The sequence below is a fragment of the Stegastes partitus genome, unplaced genomic scaffold, assembly GCF_000690725.1.
Source record: "Stegastes partitus isolate 25-593 unplaced genomic scaffold, Stegastes_partitus-1.0.2 Scaffold26, whole genome shotgun sequence".
Classification (NCBI taxonomy): domain Eukaryota; kingdom Metazoa; phylum Chordata; class Actinopteri; family Pomacentridae; genus Stegastes; species Stegastes partitus.
Window position 1 is genome coordinate 949,158 of NW_007577757.1, and position 8,742 is coordinate 957,899.

An 8,742-nucleotide genomic window follows, 5' to 3' on the forward strand; every position below is an offset into this window, starting at 1 on the left:
CGCTAATTGAAAAAGCACTGAGAACGCAACAAAAGGATAGCAAGACACCAGAGCATTTGCCAAAACAAAGTCATCATAATAAAATACATGAAAGGGAAGAAGGAAACATCAGCAGGCTCAGTAGCTGCAATAACTGCACCAGTATTTCCCTGTGGCTTTGATTCTCTATATTCAGTATAATTGAACCTGATCAATACAATCTGAGAGAATCCTGTGTGTGTACTACTGTGAGTATATAGAACAAATGAATTAATATCCAGAGGGCCACATTTCTGAACAGAACGCCTGTATGTGTGGAATTTAGAAGACGTATAGTAAGCTATTGTGTTGCTGTATGGGAACTGTAGACTTCAGTGTTATTAGAGCTCCACTCAAACACTCAACTAAAAGTTTCCGCTTCTACTGCTTCTTTATGATAATGCGTCTTTATGTTTGTGTCTAAACTCTCTAGGCATTAGTCTCGGTGATGAAAAAAAAAAAAAGGATAAAAGACTCTTCTATAACAAGATGGAGAATGCAAAACATGATCATGTGAAAATGCAGTCCGGCACAAAAGTGTCACATTTGAAAAATGTCTGACCTTTGCAGTTATAGATTCCCCTCAAGACATGTTTTATGACATAAAACATAAAAAAAATACTTGTGTCTAATGGGATTTACCCACATAAGCAAGTCACTTTTACATTTTCTAAAATTGCATGTGCTCCCTTTCTGTCACCGTAATTCACTAGTTACATACATTTTAAACATTTAATAGATGGACACAGGATGTCTTCGTCAACACTCACTGTGTATTTCTAACTTATGGAGTCTTTGAACCAAAATAGTAGCAGAAGACATAGTTTGATAAGGTTGTGAGGTATCATTGGATCATGAGAGTTGTTGCTTTATCACTGTTGAAATTTTACTGATGTGATCCAGGCAGAAAAAAAATCTGTTAACAGACAAAGTAATGTGTTAAAGTTCTATTCTATTCAACTTTAGTCACATACGTTCACATTACGTCATTCCTGTCTGTGAAATGGCCTCGAGCAAATAATTAATTCCAAACTTAGCATTCAATGTGTCGTCTAGCTCTCTATATATATGTATATATCACCAGACGATATCTCTGCTGTATCATCTGGTGTTTACTGTGTTTCCACAATTACAGCAGGCAAATGGAGACGTCTGGAGATGATGTCGTTCACCGGCGACCAAAATGAAAAAAAAAGCATTACATTGAATAAAATGAAGGATTGCTGTGTGCTGCTGGAAACGTTGTGGATAATGTAACTGCACATGTCACAAAAATGTACATGGGTCTAGTTATGCATTGTAATATATATTTCACTGAAAAGTCCATTCTCAGTAGCCATGGTTCCATAGCATATACTGCTTTGCATTCTTTTGAAGTATCGCATCAGAATAAGTAAATGAAAATGATCAAATTTTTAAAAAAAGAATTTGGGAAAATGGTTTTCCGTTAGCTTGAGGTGGGCTCCGCCTTTTCTGAACACGTAAATGTCCACATTGAGTGATGGAAACACCTCTTTTTTGTATAAGTTCAGAGGTAGCGAACCTTTGACTCACATGACCGATCAGCTGTTTCTGCTTCTTTAGAGATTTTTGCACGCAAAGTCCCAGAACAGCTGACATGAAAGAATAATTACAAACTTCTTCAATTCCTGCAGGCTTCTACACATTCTTCTCTTATAGACGGCTTTGAGGTTTGTTGGCCGCCGGCTCCTCTGACTCATCGGCTGTAGATTGCAGGAAAAAGCTTGCCACTGGCCGTGTATATTTAGAATCAGAATCTTTTTCATTGCCAAGTAGGTTTTCACATGTGAGGACTTTTTAAGTTGGTGATTTGGTTGGTGATACGCTGGCTAGTACAACAAATTAAAGAAGGATAAAAAATTCAAGATTTGCAAGTCGAATAAAAGGCATTGTAGTGTAGTGGCTTCACAATCCCATCAGCCTACTACACTGAAAGGTTTCGAATCATGCAATAATGCAAAATTCACTGCTTTGAGTGAACACCATCACAGCATCCTGTTCTTCGCACCGTTCAAAGAGTTTGGTTTAAAGAAATACAAGCATGTTACAGCTTCTTCTTCCTGCTGTAGCAGTAGCCAGACCATTCTACACAGCGCTATGTCAGTGCTAAAGTTCTATTTGTGGCTTCTTCTGCTCAATTTATTCCACCTATGCATAACATAAACTATACGCCACCTTCTGACGACACTACATAATCTAGTTTATTTGCTCCAAAGCAGATAATGGAACCAGGCCTAATTCACTTTTTTAAAATAGAAATAGCGTCTGTGCTTTGGTGGCCTCAGGTTTCTTGTGTATACTTCATCCAAAAACCAGGCTTGGAGCTTTAAAGCGAGCACATACATTAGTAACCTTTCCCCATTGAGCGGATGAAAGTGAAAACAGCCACAACATCCTTGGCTCTAAGTGAAGCAACAGTAATTGAAAGATTTGTAAGTGTAGGTGGGGAGGGAGGTATAAGAATCAAATATGAATGAAGGGATTTTTAATAAAGTCTTTTTACTGTGTAACTAGAAGAGATATCAATACGTCTTCCATCAACACTTGTTTGGCCTCTTCTGTCCAGGCTGCTATTCATGTCATTAAAACTTTACACTACAAACCCTTCAATTTATTAAAAGTCAGATTATTGATTTCTTCATGACACAAATAAAAGGGAACACAGCTGAATAAAAGTGACTGGTTACGGGCTCCATCTGCCAACAGCACAGTCTTTGTGTTTTTACTTCACCGCTTTCTTCTGTGCAAGGAGGTGATAATTATAATAATAAGGATTTAATACTGTATTGATGCTCAGCTTCTTCTTCTTCAGACTGACTCATCTGCAAATGCCTTGCTCACTGGCACCTCAGCAAAGGGCAGGAAACAGGGTTGAACAATGGGCTCTTTAACCGGAGGGCCACCCTGCTCTCTCCAAACCAAATTTAAGTTGGGGAGGGGGGGGGTCGTTAAAAAAAAGGACCTCAGAGCGTCTCCAGGTCAGACTCCAGGTTACGCAGCGCTTTGCCAAAAACAGACCTTCCACTTCCCCACACAATGAAAGCGTCTTAATCAAGCGGTGTAATGGCTGCTGGAGGGGCCCCTCGGCTCTGTCGGGGCCCTTGTTCGAAAGGGGCGGAGACCTGTTTGTGTGCCCTTTTTTTTTTTTTGAAATCCTCCCCGGTCCCCGCTGCGATGCGTACTGCAGGAGCAGGCTGGGGGCGCACACACGCCGCAGCGCCGCGAACACACGCATCATTTCCAGCGGAGGTTGGCACAGAGACGCAGCGCCACGATCCACTCCGACGTGTCTGCTCGCTACGGACTGCTCTCAAACTTCTGACTCACACAGGCGGATAAGATCCTTCTAGCTCGTCCCAGATAGCGGATTAAATTCACGCTTTTCTTTTCTTTTCTTTGCCCTTTTTTTTTTCTTCCTGCGCTCCTTTTCTCCTCCTCCTCCTCCTCCTCCTCCTCCTCTTGGTTTCGTGTTACAAAGCCTTGGGAGGGAGTTGCGCGGAGAAGCCAGTTCTTCTGTGTAGAAACTGAATGACAGGATCATATGGCTTGATTTGCCTTCTGGTCCAAACATTTGAAAAAAAAAAAAATCAGAGAGAGGGGAGAGAGAGAGAGAGAGAAACGGCGGACGAATTCATCAGAAATTGATGAGGATGTGGAATAATTTATAACTCCAAATTCAAAAAAACAAACGCCAGATAACGGAGAAGAGGCAGGGAGGAAGGGATACGGGATCTGTCGCCAGAGAAAGACTGCGATCATCAGCACCATCGCCGTGATAATAAGGTAAGTTCTTTATCGGAGGCTGTAATGGAGGCTGCTGCGCTGCGAGGATTAAAAGTAGACGAAGGAAGACAGAAAATCCAAAACCCGGAGCGTCCGGATCTCCAACTGTTGCCACGAATCCCCCCACATGTCTTTTCTTCTGTTTTACGCACAGGACGATTTGGAGATAGGGATTGTGTGGACACATCATCTAGGTTGTTGTAAGGGTTGCCAGTTTTTGGGCTCAGTGTGCTGCAACTTTATCTCCTCTCCGCGCAGTGTAAACACAGCGCACTGCGGTCAGCAGCAGTTGGAAGGGAATCAACTCACTGTAGTGTGTGCATGTACTGTGTGTGCTGTTGCTAAATCACAGTACAGTAACTGTACAGGATGTGTTGCTCAGGAGCAGTGGTTTTGCTGCATTGTGTCAGGATTAGTAAAAAAAAACAGTCTTTCCCTCTCATATTTCCAAGTCCTGAGTGGATGTGGTGTCTCCTATTGAACTTTTAGGCACCTTTCCTCGCTTTGTGTCTTCACCAGCATCACTATAATATTCAAATAATGCTCCTAAGTTACTTTGCCACTCCAAGGGGAACTAGATTATAGAGGTGCTCCAGCACATTTCAAAGTATTCTCCACTTATGCAGATTAATGATTTTAGAGTTTCCCACTGCAAACACATAGAGCTTTTTAATTTTCCAACGCCATAAAAGCAGCAGAGTTCCCCTCAAGTGCTGCCTGTATTCCCCCGCTCGCTCAGCTGACACTCCAAAAAATTAAGCTCTTATGGTGACAATAATCCACAGACTTGAGATATTACTTTGGAGTGCTTTTTTTTTTCTTTACTCCTCATCCCCCCCCCCTCCAGATTTTTTTTTCTTGCCTTAATGAAGTAAGTATTAGCTTCAGTTGAGTGATTATTGTAATTACTGAGGAGGAGGATGGATGGGGGTGGGGTGGGGGAGGCAGGCGTCCACACTGGACAGTGAGCGAGGGTTTGTGTAAAAAAAAAGGTGGTGTTTCAGAAAGAGAAGGAGTTTTTTTTGTGTGTTTTTTTTTAACAAGCTGGATGGTGCCAGTGCCAGTTAACTAACAGACAGTGCAGGAGAGAGAGAGAGAGGGAGGAGGGGGTGTTACAGAGCGAGGGTTGTGGGAGAAGTTAGTGGAGGCATGTTATTGCCATGTGGGATGGAGCAGATAGGCTTTACACGAGCGTTATTGTGCTCGAGGATTTGCTCTGGGTTGTGATATTTGTGTAATTGTCTCATGAGGCTTTTCATGGGATTTCTTTTAAGGTTGGTGGGCGGGCAGCCCGGCACGTCTCCGTGTGTGTCTGTGCCATTTGCAAAGATTAATGAAAGTAATATACTAGCAGAAGTTGGCAAAGTTGACATTTGCGGCGCAGAGAGGATAATCCTGACCAAATTCACTTTACCCACCTTTTAATTTGTGAAATCGAGTTCACGGACCTTTAAAACACACGTAATCCTTGATATAAGTGCGCACGGCAGATTGTGAAGGAGTTGAAGCAGGTTACGAGGAGATATCTCTGGAAACCAATTTATTTGTTGAATTCCTCCTGACATCTGCATTATTCCCTATCAGGAAGAGGGGGGAAAAGCCTTGAAAATCCAGTTTTATCCAGGGTGGTTGTGACAAAGACACACACATACACACACACACACACACACAAACACACACACACACTGCAGCCCTCTGGCCCCAGATGTTAATGCCTCCATTGAGGGAGCCACAGGACTCCTGCCGACTCGATCTCTTCATTGTCGGACAGACAATGGACTCCACATCCTGACAGCCAGCCTCCTTCCCATCTTCCCTCACACACATACACACACACTCCTGCTTCTCTCTCTCTCACACACACACACACATACAGTTGAATAGCACACAGTCACGCAGACTAAATGCACACATGTAAACGGCCACACTTCAACCAGTGGGGTTTACAGACATGTGCAGCTTCACAGTTTCACATATTCTTTTGTGATGTTTGAAGACAAGCTTGACAGATGCGGAATTTCTTCAAACTTTTATCTACTTTTCGCAGCATGTGCGTGGATTTATGTGTCCCTCCTGGCTGTTGTGTTGTGCATGTGTCGTCCACACTGCTGTCTCATTCACTACAAGGCTGCAAGCGACTTTTATTTTCCAGATAGATAGATAGATACTTCATTGTCCCACAGGGAAATTTGGACCCTTGAGTCACCGCATCCAATTGCATACTTGTCAGCAACATCATAATACACATTCCCGCAAGTACTCAGATTATAGTCTCCAACAGTTCATGTTAAAACTGCAAAAAGTCACATTGCCAATAGTTTGAATTAATAGAAACTAGACACAATCAAACAAACACATCAGTCTGAACGTGAAGTCATAGTCGCCATTAGCGTTTTCTCAAGCACAATATGACGTCTTTAAATGTGTCGCTTTGTCTGGCTCACAGTCTGACACCCAGAGATGTTAAATGTCTTGTCAGAACGCTGCACATCCTCCCGCTTGAAAAGCCTATAAAAAGCACATTTCTGGTGTGTTTGTTTGAAAAGTGACTCAAACAGTGAACGTAGCTGTAATAGCCAGTTTCGCTTATCAATCCAATTATTCAGCCCTGTTCGCTAATTGCGTCGCCGCATGTGTCTCCCCGTCTTTGTGTTCACATGCATGATGATGAAGCTGTGCGTATTGACACCTGAGGGTCAACATTGTGTCATAGCTGTGACACCGTCACTGTACCAGATGTCTGCTGTCCGCTGTGTTTGCGCGTGTTTAATTGTCATCTCTGTGTCACATGCATCACGTCGATGCAATAGATGCTGCAGCCCACATGGCGAGCAGCTGAATGCACAGTAAAATCCCATGATAACAGGATCACAGCCGATTCTGTAGCTCCGCAGCTTCGCATACGGGAACACACGCAGTTTGCATTCACGCTGGCTGTGGTGTTGTGTGAGTGTATGGATCTGAATCTGCTAACGATAATGTATTTTAGATGGTGGGAGACGCTTTTTATATTTTTTTATTTTCTCCCTTTGCTGAGCAACAGTTGATGTTGCCAGCTTCCCACAGGAGGCTTTTTTTTTTTTTTTCAAAAACATCTTTCTTGCTTCCCACAACAGATTTAATTCTATCTGCCTTTCTTTGCTTAAAAAAAAAGTCTCTTTTAGAAGCAGATCTGGTTTTGTTTTTGCTGTTTCAAACTGGTCTTATTTCCTGCTGAGCTGAAGGGAGTTCACATCGCAAGCTGTGCCCTCTGTGTTCTGATGCTGCACGAACAGAATCACACTGATTCTGTTTTTTGTTTTTTTCTGTTTATGCTCGTCGGTGTGTGCGTGCGTGTGAGAGAGAGAGAACTGAACAGAGATATGGTTCATGGAAGGCCAGATGCAAGGTCTGGAGAGTTGAAGCAGATGGGTGGTGTGTGTGTGCTGGAGGGGAACAGCGGGAGGCAGGGCTGGGCTGGACGGCCTGATGTTTAGAGAAGGAGGGGAGGAGGCTTGTTTACGGGAACATCATGGCAAATGGATTCTGGCACGGTTCAGGGTCAAAGTGATATAAACCTTATGCTTTTATGCCTTCACTTTGCATGAGTCTGCATTATTATTGCTATTGGTTCCTTATCAGGGACTCCATCAGCTGTGTAGACAAGATAATGAATGCTGCTGTGATATGTGCACAGCTCCCTAAAACTGACAGTGAAACCAGAACATGAAACGAAGGAGTGTTAGGCCTTGAATCTACTCCCTTGTGGAGGTGCACACGGACAGCTGTGGACACCATTATTATGACTTTCTGGTGTGTTTGGAGTCAGCTGGGAGGGCGCATATCCACGTATTCCACGCGTACACACTGCTGCCCTTGTAGCACAGTCGCCACATGGACACAAATTTTGGACCTGGCCCCACATTAGCTCGGCACATTAGCATTTCATTAGCACATTAATCATGAAAACTGAGCCTGTGTAATTAATCGCAATCAAATTTGTCTTTATTTCATTTGTCTAAGTTAGGACCAGAACCCATGAAGCTTGTTGCCTCCCCTCTCTCTTCCTGTGATGTGCCCATATTTCTCTTAATCCCTCACTATAATGATAAATCAAAGCCAAAGTATTAAAAACACCCATCTTGCGCCATGGAGCTGGGACCTCTGGGGTTCTGGGGAAGTTGGCAGCGGGTCCTTGTGGGTTGCAGGGTGGAACATCTGTGGATCGGACTTGTTCCAGCGCATTCAGTGGATACTTGATCAGGTTGTCACGTTCATATAGCCGATTCTGAGCAGTTTTTGCATTGAAGTTGGGCCTGTTGTCGTTGCCAGTGGGAATTGCGGCTACCATGAGTGGTGTGGTTGGTCTGCAACAACATGAAGGTAGAGTAGTAGCAAAGACTCACAACTTATTCTGAATTGACATCTATGAGAGAATTCTGTAACATCAAAGTTGCTGGTTGTATGACATGCCCTGGCCTCCTCCCAAAACGCCAGTCAGCTACTTTTCAACACTGAACTAGAACTTTATAATGTGTAATAGAAGTATAACCTGTGGGAGAAAATGCCTTTTGAACATTGTTTTGGGTCATAGTCACCAAAATGTTTCAGGGGTTTTATCAGAGTTGACTGATCATTTATACATCCATCCATTTTCTATACACCGCTTAATCCTCACTAGGGTTGCGGGGGGCTGGAGCCTATCCCAGCCGACTTAGGGTGAAGGCAGGAGACACCCTGGACAGTCCATCGCAGGGCTACACTTAGAGACAGACAACCAAGCACACTCACATTCACACCTACGGACAATTTAGAATCACCAATTGACCTCAACATGTTTTTGGACTGTGTGGGAGAACCCACGTTGCACGGGGAGAACATGCAAACTCCACGCAGAAAGATTCCGGTGCCCCCACCGGGACGCGAACCGGCAACCTTCTT

At 43.5% G+C, this 8,742-nt stretch overlaps 1 protein-coding gene across 1 annotated transcript in view; it reads left to right on the forward strand.

Annotated features, from left to right (window-relative positions):
• The first annotated feature begins 3,296 nt into the window (after window positions 1-3,296).
• sema4c (sema domain, immunoglobulin domain (Ig), transmembrane domain (TM) and short cytoplasmic domain, (semaphorin) 4C) overlaps window positions 3,297-8,742 on the forward strand; it is a 110,138-nt gene continuing 104,692 nt past the window's right edge. The window contains exon 1 of the mRNA XM_008297656.1: window positions 3,297-3,822. The gene's annotated coding sequence lies outside the window, so the exon portion shown is untranslated. The remainder of the gene's footprint in view (window positions 3,823-8,742) is intronic.